Source organism: Enhydra lutris, unplaced genomic scaffold (genome assembly GCF_002288905.1).
Source record: "Enhydra lutris kenyoni isolate GAN:26980312 unplaced genomic scaffold, ASM228890v2 scaffoldscaffold28, whole genome shotgun sequence".
NCBI classification, from domain to species: Eukaryota; Metazoa; Chordata; class Mammalia; order Carnivora; family Mustelidae; genus Enhydra; species Enhydra lutris.
Window position 1 is genome coordinate 827,297 of NW_019154112.1, and position 24,891 is coordinate 852,187.

Here is a 24,891-nt window from a genome sequence, read left to right on the forward strand (position 1 = left end):
TGTAAGCAGTGACAGGGGAGGGACCTCTCCTGTCTCAGGCTGCCCCTCCATGTGGGCACACATAGTCCCTCACTCATCTCCATCATGCATTAACCCCTCTCTCCTGACTCAGCCATTCCTCCTACAAACATGTTGGGATGACTCCCATGCAGCCACATGAAGCAAAACTAAATAAACCAAAACAAAATCATCCCACAAAAACTCAATACTTGCTCCCAAGACTCCTCCAGCTCCTGCCCCATCTCTATGGCCTCCGTGCAGAACTCGTCCTGACCCATCATCTCACCCCCCTTGTTGTCTTTGTAGCAAATGGGCAAAGACAGAGTTCTAAAAGTCAAATCCTTTGGCTGTCCTTGATGTCAAGACAGATGTCCCGAAGCTTCCATGTCCCCATTTCCTGAATCTCAGAGACCACCTGCATTAGTTCTTCTGGCTGATTCTCTGATTATTGCTTCTGTGCCTCTAGGTTCCCTGCTTCTCAGATGCCTTCCCTGGTCTTCAGGCTTATTCGTCATCTTTCCTGAATTGACTTTCCTGAATTGACTTTTTTTTTTCTTTCACACTCTCCCATCTACCCCATATAAATATTTGATAATTTTGATGAGCTTATTGTGCAGTGTTTGCATATTTATGGCCATGAAATGCTAGTCACAACTGAGACTTTTATAGACTATGATTATGTTTCCTTTCCTGAATCAACTTTTTATTTTCCCTAGAGTAAATAAATATCTTATCCCCTCATTTCTTAGTTTCTGTTGTGCTCCTTTTAAATCCTTCCCCTACTTCCTCTCTGTTAATCTTCATGAACGTGTTCAAGCCCACCCACTTTTCTCCCATCTTCATGTCTATGAGCCACCTGGCCTGCAGCCCTCAGTCTTGCCCCAGTCTTGCACTCCTGGGGCAGGGCTGACCTCCTGACCTCCTCCCCTGAAACTCCTCCTGGGTGTCCTTGGCCACTCTCCTGTTGGCTCCCTTTGGCCAGGATCCCATGTGCTCTCCTTGTTTGGTTTTCTCATTCATTTGCCCAATTTGCCTACTGGTGACTTGTTGAAGGGAACACGGAAAGTAGAACAGCAACTCTCACATCTGAGGTGACTTTAAGCTGCCCTCACCCTGAGTCACACGGTGACATGACAGAGACTCTGTCCTGGACAGAGTTGTCCTCAGGATTTGGGGGCTTTGTCTCATGTCCTCCAGCCCCCAGGCCTGTGTTGTTGCCTCTTGGAGTCTTCACGGTATCTGCCTTCCCACCCTCTTTCTGACATTTCACTGTGATGTGTCCTGGTGTGGGTCTCCTCTCCTCTGCTCTAGGTAAGAATTTGGGTGGGTCTTTCAGCATATGTGTTTAGCCCTGTAAACTCGGAGAAAAATATTTGAAATTGTTTTCACTTCCTACTTGACATTCTTTTTAAAACAACTATAATTAACTTGTTAGAATCACTTGATTGAGAAGCAAACAGGTCTTCTCTCCTGCTGCTATCACTCTCCCGACTGCACAACTTTGAGGAAGGACAACTGTAATCATCCAGTGTATCCACTCAATTATTCATTTCTATGGTCATATTGTTAGTTCCCCAGAGCTCTTTCCTATTCTATGATCGTACAGCACTGTGTGGAGTTGTGTTGTTTCACATCCATATGCCTGTTGCATCCTGTAGATGTGACTGATCCCAGTGGTAGGGGCCCTGCTAGGTCTCCTGGTTTCTGCTTTTGTGATATCATGACCTTTCTCCACACAGCACTTATCTCAGGAGCGACCTGTGTTCTCTCTGTCATTTCTGCTCCATGTCCATCTCCCACATGACCTTGCCAGTGTCCTGTCACCAGGGTGTTGCCCTTGCTCTGTGTTTCAGCTCCAGAGGCCAACTGATCCTGAGTCCCTGGAGGCCTCGAGATGTCCACTGGATGACAGACTTTAGTGTGATTTGAGCAGCTGAGTCATGCTGCTCGTTAATGTACTCCTAGGCTCTGAGCCCAGCAGCCTTCCATCACAGAACATTCTGGAACATTGCAACAGCTCACTCGCGTGGAGTGCACATCATACCCACCTCTTGATGGACAGAAAACAATGAACAACAAGTCATCAAGGCCTCTGAGAGAAACCTTTTGGGGTGAGCCCTGGCCCTACTACCTCCTTCTCCTCTCTGAGTCTTCCTTTCTCTGTCTGCACAAAGGGATCCCTTATGAGATGCCTCATGGGTTTACTTTCATGATGAATTTTGACCCTCTGTATAAATCACATGGTGATAATTCCTGAGACTGTTAAGTGTTCCATTATTTATACCTAGCATCATCATATTGATTATAACACTTACATAACTTCTGTTCTTTGTTTTTATAAACCACAAGTCAAGAAACATACTTGAGAACATATGTGATTATCTCCTCAGGATAAACTCCTTAAAGAAAATGTTTGTGTCACAATGTAAGCACATTTCATTTGTGGAGACATTTTTCAAAAGCACCCTTTAGAAATTATATACCAGGAGTGCTTGGGTGGCTCAGGCAGTTAAGTGTCTGCCTTCAGCTCAGGTTATGATCTCAGGGTCCTGGGATTGAGCCCCACATCAGGCTCCTTGCTCAGTGGGAGCCTGCTTCTCCCCTCCCTCTGCACCTAACCCCGCTCCGGCTCTCTCTTTCTCTCAAATAAATAATGTCTTTAAAAAACAATTGTATCCCAGTGTTTACTCCCATCAACCTTTATGATGGTGAGTTTTCCTCAAACCTCTGATGGACACTCTCATGCTTTACTTTCATCTTTGCCAAGTTCATAGATTCTAAGTTTTATTCCCATTACTTATCCAACAATCTCATGCTTGTTTATGTTTGCTTATTACCAGTACAATTTGATTGACATTTAATTTCCTCCTTTCCAAGTTGTTTTTTAACATTTCAAAATTCTTTTTTTCTTTTTCTTTTTTTATTATTTAAGTGCATTTGATACACAATGTTACCCTCCTTTAAGGTGTTCAACATAGTGATTCTCCATATAATCCAGCAATTCCACTCTTGGGTATTTGTCTAAAGAAAATGGAAACACCAATTCTATAATTATGTGTTGAATCAGTTGTAGCTATTTTAAAATATGAAATTTAACAAAGAATAAACAGCTGCCCCCAACATCAGGCACTGGTCTGACACTGACCTCTGGACTCAGTGTGGTCAGAAGCTGGTGAATGTCCACCATTTGGCCATATTCTTCTCCTGTGGGACATGAGCTTCACAGAACATCAGCATCAGACAAGGACACTCTGAAACCATGACATCACTTTGTGTCAATACAGACAAAAATAAGGCACCACATAACCCACAAAGTAACACACATCTCCCTGTGTCAGCCAATGTGAGCAATCGCTGCTTCTCCACCATGACTGCTCTCTCCTCGCTCTGGTCTGGCCTGCTGGAGAGCGGACTCACTGAGATGCTCAACCATAGGATTGCCTACACGTCCTGACAACACACAGTCGGGAGTGGGCCCCACTTCCATGGAACCTCTCCAAAACTCCCATCCAAAGCCCATGTCCCATAGATTCCAACACCTTCATATTAAGATGTCCTGTGGCCCCCAAAGGGGTGCGTTCTCTTTCACTGCAACAGGTGATAGATCCAACTTGGATGCCCACAGGTGCTCCTGGTGGTCGTGGGCTAAAGACCATTGAACCATGTTACCCTTTTGTGTGTCACAATTGTTTTTCTGTTTTTTACTTTGATCATGGACATGTGTTTGTATTTTTGTGAGTGTGTGGATCACATGCCGAAATTTCATGTTCTTCTTTATGGGTTTTCATCATTAGGCCATGCTTAGAGAATTCTTCATCCCACCCTTGAAAACATTTCATGTATATTTTCCCCTCAGTGGAAATGAAGAGCAGAGGGTTTCAGAGGACAAGGGAAACACAGAGACTTGTCTGAATTTGGGCAAAAATATAGGGAGGAGAACACATAAAGTTTCTAAGGTGGTGGAATCTAAGATTTCCATCTTTTGCTTTATGATTTTTACAAGTACGTACAGAGCCTACGTGGTATCTGATATATGTGTGTTCAATAAATCCTCTCATTTGGGCTCAATGAAGACTTATGTGCTTGCTTATGTTTACCAGCTGAATGCAAACAACACCAAGAAGACAGCCAAAGTAATAGAGACATCAATAGGCTCCAGTAATGGGTATTTTTCAACACTATGACCTAGACATCATATATCATGCTTTGGCTAATGTCCATACACTTTAGCTGTTATAATGCAAGTTAATTAAACTTTCACGCTGCATTTTAAGCATATGTCTCAGACCCACATAGACAAATTCATAAATTCCATTTAAAGGTAAATTTAATACACATACACCTATGAGTCACACAGTCTCTTCTTTGAGGAGGATCCTGACAACTAAGAGAGTTCTAGATATGTACTGTCTGAATAGTAGTTATGAGCCATCTGTGGCTACTTAAATTCCTACTAATTTAAAACAATTAAAAATGCAACTGTTCAGCACACCAGCCCCATTTCAAGTGTCACCTGCATGTCAAGAGCCACATGCATCTCGTGGCCACCATACCGGACAGCGCAGATACAGAACAATTCCTTCTGCACAGACTGTTGCACTGGAAGGTGCTGTGCTTCATGCTTTGTGTGTCTGGAGTCAGATGCATGAGACACATGTAAACTGAGAAGACCAACATGATTTCTCTTACAGACGACATCAGGTTTCTGTCGGGGGGGAATACATGTGAAGCTGATGCATCACAAAATCAAAGTTGCTTGTATGAGTCTGATACCTTCAGGGGCAAACTGTCTCCAGTTACAAAAGGGAAATCCCTGTCCCTCCACCTCCCTTCCCAGACTGGGGACCCTCTCTGCCATCACATTTCAACGAGGTGAGGTCTCTTCTAGATGCACTCAGGGGCTCAAGTCAGAGATGGGTTTTCAGAGGCAGGAAGTGCCTGGACCTTTCAGAGGCAGGAACTGCCCTGGACCAGCAGGGGACTCTCCCAGGGTTATTCAGAGCAGTTGCTCTCAAAGAGTGTTCTGGGAAGCAGCCGATGTCATGAGGCTCTTTGCAGAATCCACGAGGTTAAACTATTTTCATAACATCACTTAGACATTATTTGTGTTTTCACCATATTGACATTCACACTGAAGTAAAACTTAGCAAGAATGGAGGTGATGGGTGCGAACAGCAACAGCTGTTATTCTTCACCACTACTTACATAAAAAAACAGAAGCACTCTTTCTGCCTTCTTTCTGATCCACCATAACAGTCACATGAATACCTTGGCAGACGCACAATGCTGGAAAGAGAGGCAAAAGGCAGGTCTTATCAGGCCATGCTCCAAAGTCATGTCCCATTTCTAACTGTGATGATGAAGCACGGTTACACTGAAGAATTTGAAATCACTGCTTATTACCTAACTGGGAACATTGCTGTGTACCTCATGGGCAGCTTAAACATGTGTGGAGTGGTCAGCCCCAGATTTGGTGTACAATTCAAAGATCTACCAAAATTGGCAGAAAATTCTGATCCCAACCCTCCAGTTTGGTTTCATTGTCCTGACAATGTCATCTGGCACCATAGACCGTAAGGAGCAAGATGAAAATACACACAGGGGAAAATCCTGGGATTCTTTTTCTAGGGATATAATACCTACGTGCCAATAAAATGCCTCCAAACCATAAAACAGAACAAAAGAAAACTAGTGATACTTTAAAATGTCCTTGTTAAGGTATTCAAGATTATTATATCTATTAATTATTCTCAAATCCACATATTAAACATGTCTTATACATGTGGGATGTATAGCAATTCCACTACATGCATAAGCTCCAAGGAAAATATTGTGTGAAATTACCTGGCCTCCTTTTTTTTTTTTTTTCCTTTTAACAGAATGCCATTTTTACCTGAAGGAATGAATGACATAGAAACTTGGATTATTTACACTAGGATAGTTGGCCAACAGTTTCTGGAAAATGAACAGGAACCTACTCTTTCATGAAAATCAACTCACATATAACAGCAGATAGTACTTGTTGCATCGATCAAATATAAGCTCTCAAGAGAAAATCAGAATTTTGGAAAACTCGTGATCCACCAATAAACTTGATAGCTTCTCACTACTGATAAACTTTCCTGTTGGGATCTGCAGTAATGGTAAAACAAATATGACTTTTTGAAACTCCATTCTAGTCTAATCAACACAGGAAGCCCTAGGTAACTTAGTGAAACAACAATTACTTTAAAAACAATCATGCTCCAAAGAAAAAAATGAATAAATAAACAAACAAACAATCATGCATTAGTAAAAGATCTATTCAGTGTGCAAGATGGGCTGTGGGTTTTAATGTAACAGAGAAGGACAGAGTCGATGATACTGTTTCAGGTTCCACTTTGCAAATAACTTTAGAGAAGGTACAACCCGTGTAGTCTGAATATAGTATCTAAGATGAATATCTGTAATTATCTGAGAAAGTTATGAAACATAGTATTCTCCCCTATTTGTGCAAGTTTTGTAAATTTTTTTTCATATACTTCAGCCAAAACAAAACAGTAAATGCAGAAACAAATCTGAACATCCAGGGGTCTTCTAAGGAGACAGACAAGAAAGAGACTTGCAGGGACGCCTGGGTGGCTCAGTTGGTTAAGCAGCTGCCTTCGGCTCAGGTCATGATCCCAGCGTCCTGGGATCGAGTCCCACATCGGGCTCCTTGCTTGTCAGGGAGCCTGCTTCTCCCTCTGCCTCTGCCTGCCATTCTGTCTGCCTGTGCTCGCTCTCTCTCCCTCTCTCTCTCTGACAAATAAATAAAATTAAAAAAAAAAAAAGAAAAAAAAAAAAAGAGAGACTTGCAAAATTTAAAATGCAACAACATCACTCTTCTCATTCTTCTCACTCTGCTTATTTGCGGATATAGTTATTTTTCATAAAAATAGTATTTCTATTTTCATGCTATGGGTTAATATGATTCTAAGTGAATTAATAAATCTTTAAATCTGTTATCTTACTAGGTAAATACTGATAGAGATAACCCACAGACACAAGATTATCCTTGGGATCTTCAGTCATCTCTGAGACTGTATGGATACCCTGTGAACAAAACGTCTGAGAATCACTGACACACATAGGTCCTGGGCCACGACTCAGGGACAGTGTGACAAAGAGAGCCCTGTGCCATATGCGACGCGCCGCGGCAAAGTCCCAGGACCCTGGGCCTGCCTCTTAGGTTCTCTGGCCCCAGGGCTGTGACTGGAGAAGAGTAGGTTCTCTGGCCCCAGGGCTGTGACTGGAGAAGAGAAGTCTAGTGTTGGGGAGCCCCCATTTTCCCGGGTTTCACTTCTCGCTCTCACACCTGTGTCAGGTCCTCCCGCCTGGATACTCGTGAGGCAGCCGTAGCTCGCACTCCCCTTGGGTGTCAGGTTTCTGGAGTGACCAATCAGCGGCACTTCAGTTCTCGGTTATAAAGTCTCCGCATCCGCCACCTAGCCCAGCTGCGACTCAGCCGTTTGTCCAGACCCCGGAAATGCAGGTCGTGATGCCCCGAACCGTCCTCCTGCTGCTGTCGGGGGCCCTGGCCGTGACCGAGACCTGGGCGGGTGAGTGCGGGGCTGGAGGAAAGGGCCTCTGCGGGGCGGGAGCGAGGGGACCGCCGGGCGGGGACACGGGACCCCTGGGGAAGGCGCCTCTCCGCCGCCCCCGCCCCAGACCCCCAGCCGCCCCAGCCCCACCCCAGCCTGTGCTCCCGGGTTCCTACCCGCCTGTGCCCTGCTCTCCCCCACTCGATGCCCCCTCCCCCTGCCCTCCCTGCGGCCTCCACCTGGTCCTCGACCCCGCCCCGGGAGGAGGGTCGGGCGGGGTCTTAGCCTCTCCGCACCCGCAGGCTCCCAGTCCCTGAGGTATTTCTACACCTTCGTGTCCCGGCCCCAACGCTTCATCGCCCTCGGCTACGTGGACAACACGCAGTTCGTGCGGTTTGACAGTCGCCCTGGGAGTGGGAGGATGGAGCCGCGGGCACCGTGGGTGGAGCAGGAGGGGCCGGAGTATTGGGACGAGGAGACGCGAATCGCCAAGCACAATGCATGGAATTACCGAGTGAGCCTGTACATCCTGCGGGACCACTACAACCAGAGCGAGGCGGGTGAGTGACAGGGCCCGGGCCCGGGTCACGACCCCCATCCCCACCGACGGGCCGGGATCTCCCCGAGTGTCCTGATGCGAGCATCACCCGGAGTTTGAGGAAACTCCCGTCCCCAGATCCCCAAACCAGGAGGAACCCGAGGGAACTTTTGGGGGGTTTTACTTTTCATTTGGACTTAACCCCCTGCCTGTCGGGGCGGGACCAGGGTCTCACACCATCCAGCGCATGTGCGGCTGTGACGTGGGGCCCGACGGGCGCCTCCTCCGCGGGTACAGTCAGTTCGCCTACGATGGTGTGGATTACATCGACCTGAATGAGGACTTGAGCTCCTGGACAGTGACGGACGCGGCGGCGCAGATGACCCGCCTCAAGTGGGAGGCCGCAGGTTACACTGAGCATGACCGGAACTACCTGGAGTTCACATGCGTGGAGTGGCTCCGCAGGTACCTGGAGATGGGGAAGGAGACGCTGCTGCGCACAGGTACAAGGGGCCGCGGCGCCTCCCTGATCTCCCCTCCCTTGGGGCTGGCTTCCCATCAGAAAGGGAAAATTGACTCAGTGTCGGAACACCGCGCTCCCACGGGTGGGGAGAGGGAGATCCGCCTGGGTGTTCAGGTTCCTACTAGAGAGTGACTCACCCAGAGGGCCGCTTTTCTCTAAGGACAACCGAGGAATTCAGTCTCTCCCAGGAGGCAGGTGGGGAACATCCCTGCAATAACCCATCACTGGTTCTCTTTGACCCTCCAACCACCTTGGGAACCATGATTTTCCCTCTCAAGGGCTTTTTCTTTAAGCCCTTTGTAGGTCTGAATCCTGGTTTTCTGACTCAGTCACCCTCCACCTCGGTCAGGACCATTTAGTGTGCTCTCCCCCTAAGACCTGCAACCTCCTATCCTGGGTTTTCCTACCGTAGAACTTTTCAGGATTAGAAGATCCCAAAGGCTGGGTTGGTAACTGGGTTTTATTCTTCCATCTGAACCAATGCCCAGTCCCCCTCAGAATGGTCACATGAATGCCATTTCAGTGGCCTATAAAGGTAAACCCAAGTGTGGCTTTTCTGATTCTCTTCCTCAGAACCCCCCAATACAAACGTGACCCGCCACCCCATCTCTGACCGTGATGTCACCCTGAGGTGCTGGGCCCTGGGCTTCTACCCTGCGGAGATCACCCTGACCTGGCAGTGGGATGGGGAAGACCTGACTCAGGACACAGAGCTTGTGGAGACCAGGCCTGCAGGAGATGGAACCTTCCAGAAGTGGGCGGCTGTGGTGGTGCCTTCTGGATAGGAGCAGAGATACACGTGCCATGTGCAGCATGAGGGGCTGCCTGAGCCCATCACCTTGAGATGGGGTAAGGAAGATTTGGAGTAGAGCCTCTTCCAGGGAAAGTAGAAGGCCTTCTGGAGAACTTCAGCAGGGTCAGGACAATTACCAGGGCTCTGGATGCCTCACCCTCCCTTCCCTTTCCAGAGCCACCTCCTCGCACCATCCCCATCCCATGGATCATTGCTGGTCTGGTTCTCCTGGTGGTCATTGCAGTGATTGGAGCTGTGATCTGCTGGAAGAAGCGCTCAGGTAGGGAATGGAGTGAGGGGATCTGAGATTTCTTGTCCCTTGGGGGGGTTTCCTAGGTAGGAGACTGTCCTGCCTTGTTACTGGGAAGTACCATTCTCACACATGGACTTGCCCACTCTGGAGCTGATCAGTACACTCAGTGTGTAGCAAACACTTGTGAAAATGAGGGACACATTTTCATGTTGTTAATTCTGGTGATGGAGACCTGATGCCCAGCAGTCACAGGACAGAGAGGAAGGTCCTTGCTGAGGACAGATCTCCCTGCTGAAAAGAAGTCAGGTGACCCAGTGACTCCACATGTCGTTCTTCATGTTTCATGATCGTGTCCTGGGTGTTCAGCCAGAATTCTGCAAACTTCATTTAGAACCAGGGCCAGAAGCTTCCTCTAGGATCTCATGGCCCGGGCCTGTTCCAGGCCTCTGACATGATTATTTTCTTTCCACAGGAAGAAGAAAACCAGGCTACTCTCATGCTGCAGGTAAATATGAGGGGGTGATGCCTGAGACCCTGGGATAGTGTAGGCAGGACTCCATGGGGAGCCCACTTACATTAGTTCCTCCTTTAGTCTCCTGACCTGTGGTCTCTGCCCACATCCTGTTTGTTTTCCCCTAGGCGATGAAAGTGCCCAGGGCTCTGATGTGTCTCTCATGGCTCCTAAAGGTGAGACCTTGGAGACCCTGAAGTGGGTGACAAGACAGGGAGAAATACTGTTCTGATCCTTAGGACATTTTTCAAATCTGGAAAATCTCAGCTTGGTTTCTCAGTTTCACGACCTTAATAGACAGGAAATGATGGCCAGAGCTTATTCATGCGAGGAGCATGAGAAACATTGCCTCTCTGAAAATATGGGAAACTAAGTTCATATCCCCAGAAAAGGGTGAAACATATTAAAATCTTCTCTATTTTCAAGTACAAGAGTATTCTAAGGAAATTTGCTTTTGAGACAGCAGAAAGTGAGCAAACAATTATTGCAAAAAAAATTGCAATCACAGACTAACCCTTTTGTGATTTGTAGTCAAAATTTTATTTTTTTTACCATTTTGGGGCAAAATAACTTCAAGTCATTATTTTAGTTTATAATAGTCCTGGATTGGTGATGATCCAAAAATTGTAAGAAAGAAATAAATTCAGGACAGCTGACTGGCTCAATTGGTAGAGCACATGACTCTTGAATATGAGGTCCTGAGTTCAAGCCCCATGTTGGACATATAGCTTACTAAAAATAAATAAACAAAAATAAGTAAGTTTTTAAAAAAGAAATTCTTTAAAAGAGAAAGAAGCAGGAGCACCTGGGGGCCTCAGTCATTTATGTGTCCAACTCTTGGGTTTGGCTCAGGTCATGATCTCATAGGTCCTGAGATGGAGCCCATTGTAGGGCTCTGCTCAGCAGGAAGTTGGCTTGAGATTCTCTTCCATTGTCCCTCTTTCCCTCTCTCTCTCTCTCTCTCAAATATATAAAAAAATCTTAAAAAAAGGGAAAGAAATTTCTCTACAGAAATCTATATTTAACCTATGTATCAAAAATTTACACAAATAATTGCAGAAAGAAAAAGATCAATGCCTAGAGTGAAACATAAAATTAAAATGGAAAAAAGACTGTGAGTGAATCACTTTAGAAAGAATAGGTAGTATAAAGAAATTCATATAAAATTCAGTATTGGAATCATAAGACATAAACTATAACAACATAACTAGGATATCATATAAATATAGAAATAAATATTATTGAATATATATTATGGATGTGATATAAAGAAAAAAATCACAAAATTGAAAATGTAGAAAAATGGTGAAAGCAAAAGCATCTCTTAAAAAAAAAACTACAAAGGGATGACTGGGTGTCTTAGTCAGTTAAGCGTCTGCCTTTGGCTCATTTCATGGTCCCAGAGTCTGGGATCCTCTTCCAGTAGGAAGAGGCAGACTATCCACCATAGGCAGAAAATGAGAGAGGAGTTAGGTCAGAAAGTCCTAAATGCTATGAGAAAATGCAGAAGGTAGGTGATCCAGAGTTGTGGTATGGGGACAGGAAAGATGGCTTTTGTTTTTTAAAATATATATGGGAATGTAGTACATGAACAAAGAAACTTTTAAAATTTTTTAAAAAATTTAAAAACTTTTATGCATTTATTTAAAGTATAATTTATATAGACTGTTATATTAATATCAGGTAAACAATATAGTGATTTAGCAATGCTATACATTTCTCAGTGCTCACTATAGCAAGTGTCCTCTTAATCCCCTTCATACCTTTCACCCCTCCCCCCAGCCACCTCCCCTCAACCACCAGTTCTCTGTATTTAAGAGTCTGTTCTTTTGGATGTCTCTTTTTCTTTTGTTCATCTGTTTCGCTTCGTAAGTTTCAGATATGAATGAAATCGTATGATATTTGTCTTTCTCAGACTTATTTTAATTAGCATAACACTGTCCAGCTCCATTTGTGTTATTGCAAATGGCCAAATTTCATTCTTTTTGACGGCTGAATAATATTCCACTGTGTATATATGCCACATCTTCTTTATGCATTCAACTATAGGTGGGCGCTTGGGTTGCTTTCTTATTGTTGTAAATAATGCTGCAGTAAACATAGGGGTGCATGTATCTTTTCAAGTTAGTGTTTTCATTTTCTTTGAGTAAATACCCAATAATAGGATTACTAGGTCGTATGATAATTTTAGTTTTAACTCCTTGAGGAACCTCCACACTGTTTTCCATAGCGCCTGCACCAATTTACATTCCCACCAACTGTGCATGAGAGTTCCTTTTCTCCAATCACCTCCACACTTGTTATTTCTTGCATTGTTGGTTTTAGCCATTCTGACAGGTGTAAGTAATAGCTCATTCTGGTTTTGATTTGTATTTCCCTGATGATGAGTGATTTTGAGCATCTTTTCAGGTGTCTGTTGACTGTCTTTATTTTTTAGAACAATATCTTCTATCAAAAGATGGCTGTTTTCACTTGGGGGCTCACTGTAGGTGTCCCTGAAAAGGTGAGCTTTGAGAAAATATTTGATGGACCCAGGAATTATCCATGAGATTGTCTGGGGACAAGATTTTCCAGACAGGGGATATTCCAGTGTGAATGCATGAGGGCAGGTGTGTCTGGGTGTTCTGGGAAGAGAAGGGAGGCCAGTATGGCTGGAGTAGAGAGTAACCAAGATGAGATACAGTCATGGCCAGACACTGTAAGTTTAGAGGATGTCAAGCTTTGCTTGAGTGTGCTTTGCTCTGATGGGAATTACAATACGGTTTGAGCAAAAGAGGGACATAGTACAACTTGTCCTTTGAAAGGATCACTTTGTCTGCAGTGTTAGGAACAGAATGGGAGGAAGGGGGCAGCTGAGGCACTGGGGAGAGCAGTAGGAAACTGGTACAATGTTCCAGGCTGGAGATATCTGTTCTTTCCACTGGGATGCGAGCAGTGGAAAGAGTGGGAGGTTATGGGATTCTGGATACAATCTGTAGATGGGCTTTTCAGCACAATCTTGGGTATGAGAAAGAGGAGTCAAGGAGGACCCCCAAATTCTGGACTATGCAAGTGGAAAGATGGAGCTGCTGTCAGCAGAGATGAGGAAGACTCTGGAAGGAGCATTTTTGAGGAGGGGGCGTCACAAGCATTCCATGAAGATATGAAGAGCTGAGATATCTATTAGAAATGTCAGTGAAGGAGTTGGCTTGGCCATCAGAGAAATGTGGATGAGGGTGGAATTTAGGAGAAAGGTCTGAGCTGGAGAAATAGATTTTGGAGTGACACCATGTAAATGATGTTTAGTCTTTAGCATAGAAGAAGTCACCAAGGGGGCAAGGGCCGTAGAAGAGAAGGGGACAAGGACCAAACCCTGGACCCCCCGGTGCTAAGAGATCTGATTAGACCATACACTCAGAGCAGTCTGCACAGTCCTGGCTCCACGCATAGACCAGGGAGTCCCAAACCTCCCTGTTCAGAGAATTCCCAGACATCCTATTAAGGCTCACAAAGTGTGGAGTAGAGTATGAGATTCTGTATTTTCCAAAGGTGTGGCTGCTGCTAGTCTTCCCATCGCACTTTTAGCAGCAGGAATGTAGATTAGGATTCCCTGTGGTTGCGCCTCAACCTTGCTCGTAGGGCTTGTTAAATAGGTGATTCCCTGACCTTGTGCCAAATACTCAGTCTGTGGGTCTGGGGAGAGGCCCGTGTGTTCTGAGAAGCCCCGCGAGCAAGTCTGGTGCTCAGCCGGATCTGGAGCTGCTGAGGTTGGAGAGGAGAGAAGGCAGGGTGGGGTTTTAAATCACATTTAAATGTGGGTTTTTCCCTGCCTTGGAGAGAAAAGGGAGGATGTTTTTTGTCAAAATGACATGTGATGTGAGATACATGTCATTTTCTTACCTTGAGGTATATATAGTCAGGTGGGAGGAGTGGAAGTGGTTCTTAGTTTAGTGTAAGGAACATCTCTGAATGCTTACTCCCTGGAACTATTCCCCTAATCAACTTTTTGGAGCAAACAATGGAATCTAACTTTTTTCTGTTTTGGTATTATGTTGGGGATGGCCACAGAATAGGCTTGAGGCTACAGAGGCAGGAATGGGATATACCGTCCTACTGTAGGTTGAAGCCACACAGGAACTGCTACAACCAGAGTGAGGCCAATCCAGTGAGGCTGGCTAGACCGCAGGTCACAAGTCTCCCCATTTCCCACTGGCCGGCCGGGTCTCCCTGGCTCTGGTTTGGAGCTTCATCTGGAGGCCTCAGAACCCACCGGGAGTCTCCACCCAGGGAATTCGCTCTGTTGTACCTTTGGAAACTGGCTGTGACCAGTCACCACCCAGCAGTGTGGAGCGGAGGGGAGTGGGGAGGCTGTGTGGTCGGGGCTGCCTCTGGGGCAAGGCCAGGGTCTCACTTTCCGGTTGACCTGCAGTTGAACTGTGGGGTCGCAAGGGCCTCTCCTTGGTGGACACTGGCAGTTGGTCGATGACAGCGCAGATTATCTCGCCTTGAAGAAGACCTGTGCTCTTGGACTGTGGTGGACGTGGCGGCACAGATCACCGGGCAGGTGCAACAGAGCATGAGAGGAACTACGTGGAGGGCAGGTGCGTGGAGTGGCCCTGCAGGTGCCTGGAGAACCAGAAGGAGATGCTGCAGTGCACAGTTAGGAGACACCTGAGCACTTCCCAGATCTCTGCACAGCCTGGGGCTGTGCTCCCATAAGGAGGGGGGGGAATGGAATAGATTCCCAAATACCTGCTGCCTCTCCCAGGGCTCAGGAGACAGGGGATTAATTAAATCTTGGCTCTTCAGATCCTCTACAGGAAGAGTGACTGGTCTAGGGGACCAGCCCTTCTCTCAGAAACTATTAAGGGATCCAGTCTGCCAGGGATTGAAGGGGGGACCATCCATGCAATAACCAACTAGCAGTACCTTTTGATTCACTGTCAGTGGCTTTGAGAACTGTGAGGGACTTTCTCACTCAGTCCTTGAGAGGAAGGAGCATATGTGAGAAGGGACACCACAGACTTTCAGTTTAAGAGATGTTTAAGCTGAGGGGCACCTGGGTGACTTATTAAGCATGGAACTTTTGATTTCAACTCAGGTCATGATCTCAGGTTTGTGAGATCAAGCCCCTCATCCAACATCTCACTGAGCATGGAGTGTGCTTAAGATTCTCTCTCCCATGTGTCGCCTGGATAGCTGAGACCATTCAGGTCTGCCTGGCTCAGGTCATGATCCCGGGGTCCTGGGATCCAGCCCCACCTCAGGCTCCTTGCTCAGTGGGGAGCCTGCTTGTGCTCTCTCTCCCTCTGTCAAATAAATAAATAAAATCTTTAAAAAGAAAAGATTCTCTCTCCCTCTCCCTCTCTGCTCCTCCCCCCAGCTTGCACACACACATGCTCTTTATCTCAAAAAAGAAAAAAAGAGAGAGACATGCTTAATCTGAGATGTCATTTAGAAATGTGGTTGAGGGGTGCCTGGGTGGCTCAGATGGTTAAGCATCTGCCTTCCGCTAAGGTCATGATCCTACTAGGGTTCTGGGATCAAGTCCCACATCAGACTCCCTGCCCACATCAGACTCCCTGCTTCTCCCTCTGCCTCTGCCTCTCTCTCTCTCTGTCTCTCATGAATAAATAAATAAAAATCTTAAAAAAGAAAGAAAGAAAGAAAGAAACGCAATTGAGGTTGTCAGGTTGACAGTTGTGTTACCCACAACTGGGTTCATCTCTTGGTGGGTTCAAAGCAAAAACTCAATGAAGCCAAAGAATAGGAAAACGAAGGGTTCTACTGACAAGTAAAGGAAAACACCAGGGTATTTCCCAAAACACTGTCTCCCTGAACAGCAAACTGGGGAAGTTTTCAGTTGAGGGTGCTAATGTCATGACTCCTCTGATGCAGGACACCTGAGCCTTGGTCAGAACCGCTGTCTCTGCTGCTCCTGACACCTGGGTGACACTCATGCCACTCAGGCCGAAATGTCTCTGCACAGACTTAGCGCCAGATCTGGGAGCCCATGGCTGCCACATCCCATCAGTCCTGCCTCCAAGCAAGTGAAGATATTAAAGATACTTTTGCCAGAGGAGAAATGAAAAATATTGAGTTCTAAAAATATCTGTTGAAAATGAGACACTTGTGATTGCATCATGTAGTCTGCCTTCCAGTTCCTGGGGTAAGGATTATGATTCCTTTGTTTTACCCCTCCTGGAGGACAAATAGCCGTGCTACATAGTGTTCAGTTTAAACTCTCAGAATGCCCAAGGATATGAGTGGATATTCACTGCCTGGTCTCCAGAACATTCTCGTGATCATCAAAATATGTTGTATGTAGTGCAACTCTGAAAAAGGAGTTTGGAGGGGGCCACGTTACAGATGAAGTGTTTGGAACAGTAAAGGAAGATGCATCATTACACAGATATAAAAAACACAATCTTCTGTCACAATCTTCTCCTGCCCCATTGACTGCAGCTGAGGGAGAATCACGACAGATTAAAATTAATGAGGAACAAACTGACATGGGTGTGGACACGAAGCATCAAACACTACAAGGAGTAACATTTCCTATTTCTTGAGAAGCTTTTCAAGCTTTGGAAACATTAAGTAACAGCTCAACTATGTGCAATTGGAAATAGATATGAAAGATGAAATTATAATTTTGGCCAACACAACAAAGACAGAACTGAAAGACTTGCCAAGGAGGAGTCCCAAGGATTCAGCACGCTACCATTTCTTCCTGTGAGAAGATTCCCATGAAGGAGATGATTTGAAGTCTGTACTTTTTATTTATTCAATGCTGGGATACACATACAGTAAAGAGAATGGAAGCTGTATTCTAGCTGCGAGAGCTCTCTGCTTGAAACTGTTGAAAGACAACTACAAATGGATATAATTAGAAAAATTGAGATAGGGTGCTTGGGTGGCTCAGTCCAGAGAGCATTTGAGTCTTGATTTCAGCTCAGGTCATGATCTCAGGGTCCTGAGATTGAGCCCTGCATCAGGCTCCCCACTCAGCATGGAGTGTGCTGGAGAATCTGTCTCCCACTCACTCTGCCTTATCCATGCTTGTGCTCACTCTTTAAATAAATAAATAAAGTCTTAAAAAGAAAAAGGAAAGAAATTCAAACAAGGTGGCAGTTGGATAGTGCAGGGGAGGAAAAATATCTGGGCTGGAGAAATAGATTTGGGAGGTGACAGCATATACATGATGATTAGAGCCTTCAGCAGAGATTAGGTCACCAAGAGGGTGAGAACCATAGAAGAGAAATGAATAGGACCAATCCCTGGACTGCTCAGGGCTAAGCAGGCTGACCAGAGCGCACACCCAGAGTGCACTGCACAGTCTGGTTTTGCATCCAGAAGGCACAGAGACCAGGGAGACCCAGCCTTCAGTGTGCATGGGAATTTCCTGGACTATGAAGATCTAGACAGTCAGGGATAGAGCATGAGATGCTGGGTTGATAACAGGGTTGATGCTGCTGCTGCTGGTCTTCAGATCCCACACTGGTAGCGAGCACAGGAAGCAGGATCCCTACATGGCCGGGCATCAGCCTCTCCTGTAGGGCTTATCACATCAGTGATTCCTGGGCCCATGCCCAACATTCTAAGGTGGTGGGTCTGTGGAGAGAGCTGAGTATTTGGTAAGAAAGTCACAAGTCATCACGTGGTTCCACAGATAGGGAAACATTGAAGTCCTTGAGGAGAGCACTCATTGTGGGAAGACGTCTTACAGACACATTTATTGTTTTTTTTGGAGGAAGAAAAATGCAAGGTAAGCTGGGAGATATATTTTCTCCTCTGTGGGGCACAGCCAGGTGGTAGATGAAGGAAGTCATCATCAGCTGAACATAAAGAAAAAGTCTGATTGCTAAAAAGAAGCCCTTAAAGTTCCCACCACACACATACACACACACACACACACACACACACACACACACACACACACACACGTAAATGACATGATGCAGGTCTTAGCTGTTATAGTGGTAATCAGTTTGCAGTATATAAATATATCAAATCAAAAGGTTGTGCCCTTAACTTTATAAAATGTTATTTCAACTATATCTCAATAAAACTGGAAAACAATTCTGAATCCATGCTCTTCAAAAGTATTCCTTCATGGATTTATCACTCCTTGTTTTCAACAACAGAATCCAAGTTGTTTTAATTGAAACTATATATATTTATATGGAAATATATATGTACATATGTATAGTCAAGGAGAATTATATATATAAATTTTAATATACAAAATATAAATTACATATAATAAAATAATATATATTTTAAGATTAAAGTAATATTAAATATTAAATATAAATTATATTTATATATTATGAATATATATATTTATAGGGAAACATATACGTATATAATGTTAGAGAGTATTGGGCCTCATTTTATAACAGGTAGATAGTTATCATTCTGAACATTTGTGGAATCCACTGGATATTCTACACATAGAAAAGTTATCACTTTTTGAGGCAATACATGGGAAGGTAAACCACTGGGGGAGCGAGCCTCCATCAGCTGGCTAATGGAAAGTGATATATCAGCAGATCGAAAATCAGAACTTTCAGAAAAGTCTGCTCTGATGAGGGACATCCCTACTTGAAAGGTGCTCAGGGAGTGAAGATGGGTGGAATCCCAGGTGGGACAATGTGGCCTCAGGATCTCAGGGACACAGAAAGAATGGGGGTGCCTGAGTGGAGCAGAGTTCCCAGATATTGAACTGGGAAGCCCACTGCACTCAGCAAGCCCAGGAGTGTTGTCATAAAACACCCACCTGGGCACAATTGGGTGATCGCTGTCTGATCAGGGGTCCAGCAAGCAACAGGACCAATGAGACCAGCCTCCTTTCCCTGGGAGGAGCAGCGCCAGTGTGCTCTGTAAGGATCTGTAAAGTTGGGAGGCACAAAACAAGGTCATATGCCTGATGTAGAAATGACTAGTCATAGGCTGGGTGAACACAGAGTTCCGATGGAAACCAGGGAGATAAGAATGACAGACTGCTTTTCTGTGAGAAATCATTGAAGAGTAGGGGACAGGAAATTTCAGCTCCAGATCTAGACATTGCAGTGCCTCCACTTATACCCCCACATCGGCTCCAGAACTGCTTACACTGAGCCCTGGCCCCCTGGCAAAGGGGGGATGCAATTTTGTCTGGGGAAAGACACCTGAGAATCAGTGCAACAGACCCCTCCCCTAGAACACCAGCAGGAACTTCTGATGAATACCGGGTTTATTGATCATACAGAACTGCAAAACTCCAGCTCTTGGGGAAAGAAATATATACCATCTGTGGTTTTTTCCCTTATTCTTTAGTCCTTCAGTTTTGTATTTTATTTCCCTTTCAGCTATTTTCTTACCAATTGTATTTTTAAGTCTTTTTAAAATTTTCATTTTTACATTTATGTTTATATATTTTTTCATTTTTTGGCTTTCTTTCATTGCATTCAACTTATTTTTGTATATACATGCAACTTTTTCTTTCTTTCCTATTTTGGGATCTAGTTTTTTTCTAACAAACAGATGAATGTACACCCAGGATCTAGTTTATTGTTCTGTTCTGTTCAACTTCTTGTTTGATTTTATTCTCACTTTTTTTCCCCTTGTGGTTTCTGTTCTTTTCTGATTTGTTTAATGTATATTTTTCTGGTGTTGTTGTTGGTATTTTTGTATTTTCTCTATCTTTCATCTATTCTTTTCTAGAATAATGAGAAGATGGATGAACTCACTCCAAAAAAGAGAACAAGAGGCAGTGTTCACTGCCAGAGATTTAATCAATATGGATATAAGTAAGGTGTCTGAACTAAAATTCAAAACAATAACTATAAAAACAATAGCTGGGCTTGAAAAGTCATAGAAGACACTAGAGAATCTCTACCAGAGAAATAAAAGAACTACAATTGAATCAGGGCAAAATAAAAAAGGCTATCAATGAGACACAATAAAAATGCAGTCTCTAACTGCTAGAATAAATGAGGCAGAAGAGAGAGTCAGTGATATAGAAGACAAAGTGATAGAGAATAAGAAAGCTGAGAAAAAGAGAGATAAACAACTAGTGGATCACTAGGGTAGGATTTGAGAAATCATGTAACATGATTTCTCATGTTACATACCATAAGAATACCATAAAGTGAAAAAATATTAGAATAATGGGGATCCCAGAGGAAGAGGAAAGAGAAAGGGGTAGAAGGTTTATTTGAACAAATTATAGCTGAGAATATGCCTAATCTGGGGAAGGAAATAGGCTTTCAAGTCCGGGAGGCACGGAGAACCCCCTGAAAATCCGTAAAAATAGGTCAACACCCTGACATATAATAGTGAAGCTTGCAAATTTCAGAGATAAAGGAAAATCCTGAAAGCAGCTCAGAACATGAGGTCCTTAAACTAAATAGGTAGAAACACAAGGTTGGCAGCTGACCTGTCCACAGGCACCTGGCACCCAGAAAGGACTGACATGATATATTACACATGCGAAATGGGACAGATATGCAGCTAACAATGCTTTATCAAGCCAGGCTGTCATTCAGAATAAGAGAGATAAAGAGCTTCCAGGACAAAGAGAAAATAAAAGAATTTGTGATAGCCAAACCAGCCATGGAAGAAATATTAAAGGGGATCATTTGAGTGAAGAGATAGCCCAAAAGTAAAAAAGACAAAGAAGGAACAGAGGCAATATACAGAAACAGTGAATTTAAAAGTAATACAATGGTATTAAATTCATAAATATCAATAATAACTCTGAATATAAATGGGTTAAATGCCCCAATCAAAAGACACAGGGAATCAGATTGGGTCAACAGTAAAACCCATTGATATGCTGTCTACGAGAGAGTCATTTTAGACCCAAAGACACCACAGATTGAAAGTGAGGGGGGGAGAATCATTTATCATGCTAATGAATATCATGAGAAAGCTGGGGTAGCAATCCTTCTATCAGACAAATTAGACCTTAAGCCAAAGACTGTAATAAGAGACAAGGAAGGATACTATACCATAATAAAGGGGTCTATTCAACAAAACCCCTAACAATTATAAATATTTATACTCCTAATGTAGAAGGAGACAATTATGTAAAGCAATTAATAACCAAAGTAAAGAAACAAATTGATAATAATACAGTCATAGCAGGGGACTTTAACATCTCCCTCACACCAAGGGACAGATCATCTAAGCAGAAAGTCAACAAGACAACAATGACTTTCCTTGACACATGGCACCAGAAGGACTAAACAGTTATATTCAGAACATTTGATCCCAAAGCAGCAGAATACACATTCTTTTCAGATGTCCATGATATGTTATCCAGAGTAGATACAAAATTAGGTCTTAACCAGTAGCAAAAGATTGAGATTATTCCCTGCATATCTTCAGACCACACTGCTTTAAACTTGGAACTGAATCACAAAAGATAATCTGGAAGGAACACAAATACATGGAGGCGAAAGAGCATCCTACTAAGAATGAATGGGACAACGAGGAAATTAAAAAGAATTTTAAAAATTCGTGGAAACAAATGAAAATGGAAACAACAGTTCAAAACTTTTGTGATAAAGCGAAGGCAATCCTAAGAGGAAATATATGTCAATACAAACCTTTCTCAAGAAACAAGAAAGGTGGCTGCACCAACTTGCATTCCCACCAACAGTGTAAGAGGGCTCCCCTTTCTCCACATCCTCTCCAACACTTGTTTACTGTCTTGTTAATTTTGGTCATTCCAACTGGCATAAGGTGGTATCTCAACGTGTGGAAATTCCTTAAGAAATTAAAAATATAGCTACCCTATGACCCTGCAATTGCACTACTGTGTATTTACCCTAAGGATACAGATGTAGAGAAAAGAAGGGCCATCTGTACCCCAATGTTCATAGCAGCAATGGGCACAATTGTCAAACTGTGGAAAGAGCCAAGATGCCCTTCTACAGACAAATGGATAAAGAAGATATGGTCCATATATACAATGGAATATTATGCCTCCATCAGAATGGATGAATACTGAACTTTTGTATCAACATGGACGGGATTAGGGGAGATTATGCGGAGTTAAATAAATCAAGAAGAGAGAGTCAATTATCATATGGTTTCACTTACTTGTGGAGCATAAGGAATAACATGGAGGACATGGGGAGATGGAGAGAAGTGAGTTGGGGGAAATCGGAGGGGGAGAGGAACCATGAGAGACTGTGGACTCTGAGAAACAAACTGAGGGTTTTGGAAGGGAGGGCGTGGGAGGTTAGATGAGCCTGGTGGTGGGTATTGAGGAGGGCACGTGTTGCATGGAGTACTGGGTGTGGTGCATAAACAATGAATCTTGGAACACTGAAAAAATGAAATAAAATTAAAAAACAAAACAAAACAAAACAAAGCAAAATCACACACACACACAAATTTAAAAAGAAACAAGAATGGTCTCAAATACACAACCTCACATTAAACCTAAAGGAGCTGGAAAAAGAAGAGCAAATAAAGCCTAATTCCAGTAGGGGAAGAGAAATAATAAAGATTAGAGCAGACAACAATGACATAGAAACCAAAAGAACAGTGAACAGATCAATGAAACTAGGAGCTGGTTCTTTGAAAGAATTAATAATAGTCAAGAAGCCCTTACCCAGACTTATCAAGAAGAATAGGAAACGGACCCAAATAAATAAAACCATGAATAAAAGAGGAGAGATCACAAACAACACCAAGGAAATACAAACAATTATAAGAACATATTATGAACAACTATATGCCAACAAGTTGGACAATCTGGAAGAAAAGGATGCACTCCTAGAAACATGCAAACTACCAAAACTGAAACAAGAAGAAACTGAATACCTGAACAGACCAGACCTATAGCCAGGAAAGAAATTAAAGCAGTAATCAACAATCTCCTGACAAACAAGAGATGGCTTCCCAGGGGAATTCTACAAAACATTAAAAGGAGAATTAATACAGATTCTTCTGAAACTGTTCCAAAAAATAGAAATGGGAGGAAAACTTCCAAACTCATTCTATGAGGCTAGCATTATCTTGATCCCAAAACCAGATAAAGAACTCACCAAAAAGGAGAATTACTGACCAATGTCCCTGATGAACATGGATGCCAAAATTCTCACCAAGCCAATAGGGTCCACTGGAACATTAAAAGGATTATTCACCAAAACCAAGTGGGATTTATTCCTGGGCTGCAAGGACAGTTCAACATCTGCAAACCAATCAATGTGATACACCACATTAATAAAAGAAAGGATGGGAGCCATATAATCCTCACAATAGATGCAGAAAAAGCATGTGACAAAGTATAGCATCCTTTGTTGATTAAAATTCTCTGCACTGTAGGGATAGAGGGAACATACATCAATATGATAAAAGCCATCCATGAAAAGCCCACAGTGAATGCCATTCTCAATAGGAAAAACTGAGAACTTTTCCCCTAAGGTCAGCAACATGACAGGGATGTTCCCTCTCATAACTGTAGTAATAGAAGTCCTAACCTTGACAATCAGACAACAAAAAGATATAAAAAAAAATCCAAATCAGCAATGACAAAGTCAAATTCTCACTCTTCACAGATGACATGGTACTCTATGTTGAAAACCCAAAGTACTCCACCCCAACATTGCTAGAACTGATACAGGAATTCAGTAAGGTGGCGAGATATAAAATCAATGCACAGAAATCAGTTACATTTCTATACACTAACAATGAGACAGAAGAAAGAGAAATTAAGGAACCAACACCATTTACAATTGTCTCCCAAACCATAAGATACCTAGGAATAAACCTAACCAAAGAGGTAATGTATCTGTACTCTGAAAACTAGAACACTCATTGAAATTGAGGAGGACCCAAAGAAATGGAAAAAAGTTCCATGCTCAAGGATTGGAAGAACAAATATTGTTAAAATGTCTATGCTACCTAGAGCAATCTACACATTCAATGCAATTCCTATCAAAATACCATCCACTTTTTTCACAGAAATGGAACAAATAATCCTAAAATTTGTATGGAACCAGAAAAGACTCCAAATAGCCAAAGGAATGTTAGAAAGAAAACCAAAGCTGGTGAGGTCTCAATTCCGGACTGCAAGCTCTATGTCAAAGCTGTCATCATCAAGGCAGTGTGGTACTGGCACAAAAACAGACACATAGATCAGTGGAACAGAATAGAGAGCCCAGAAATGGACCTTCAACTCTATGGTCAACAGACAGCCACATGCAGAAGAATGAAACTGGACCATTTCCATACAGCACACACAAAAATACTCAAAGTGCATGGAAATCATCAATGTGAGACAAGACCCATCCAAGTCCTAGAGGAGAACACAGTGAGCAACCCCTTTGACCTAGGCCAGAGAAACTTCTTGCTAAACACATCTTCAAAGGCAAGGGAAACAAAAGCAAACATGAATTATTGGGTCTTCATCAAGGTAAAAATACTTTTGCACAGCAAAGAAAACTGTTGACAAAACCAAGAGACAATGGACAGAATGGGAGAAGATATTTGCAAATGTCTTATCAGATAAAGGACTAGTATCCAAGTATATGAAGAACTTATCTAACTCAACACCCCAAACTCAAATAATCCAGTTATGACATGGGCAGAAGACATGGACAGACATTTCTCCAAAGAAGACAAAGAAATGGCCAACAGACACATGAACAAATATTCAACATCACTTGGCATCAGGGAAATACAAAACAAAACCACAATGAGATACCCCCTCATACTGGTTAGAATGGTTAAAA

At 43.5% G+C, this 24,891-nt stretch overlaps 2 pseudogenes; both read left to right on the forward strand.

The window, feature by feature from the left end:
- The first annotated feature begins 7,487 nt into the window (after positions 1 to 7,487).
- LOC111152202 lies at positions 7,488 to 12,696 on the forward strand (annotated as a pseudogene).
- A 3,476-nt stretch (positions 12,697 to 16,172) lies between these two features.
- On the forward strand, positions 16,173 to 17,104 carry LOC111152412 (annotated as a pseudogene).
- Positions 17,105 to 24,891: the final 7,787 nt, after the last annotated feature.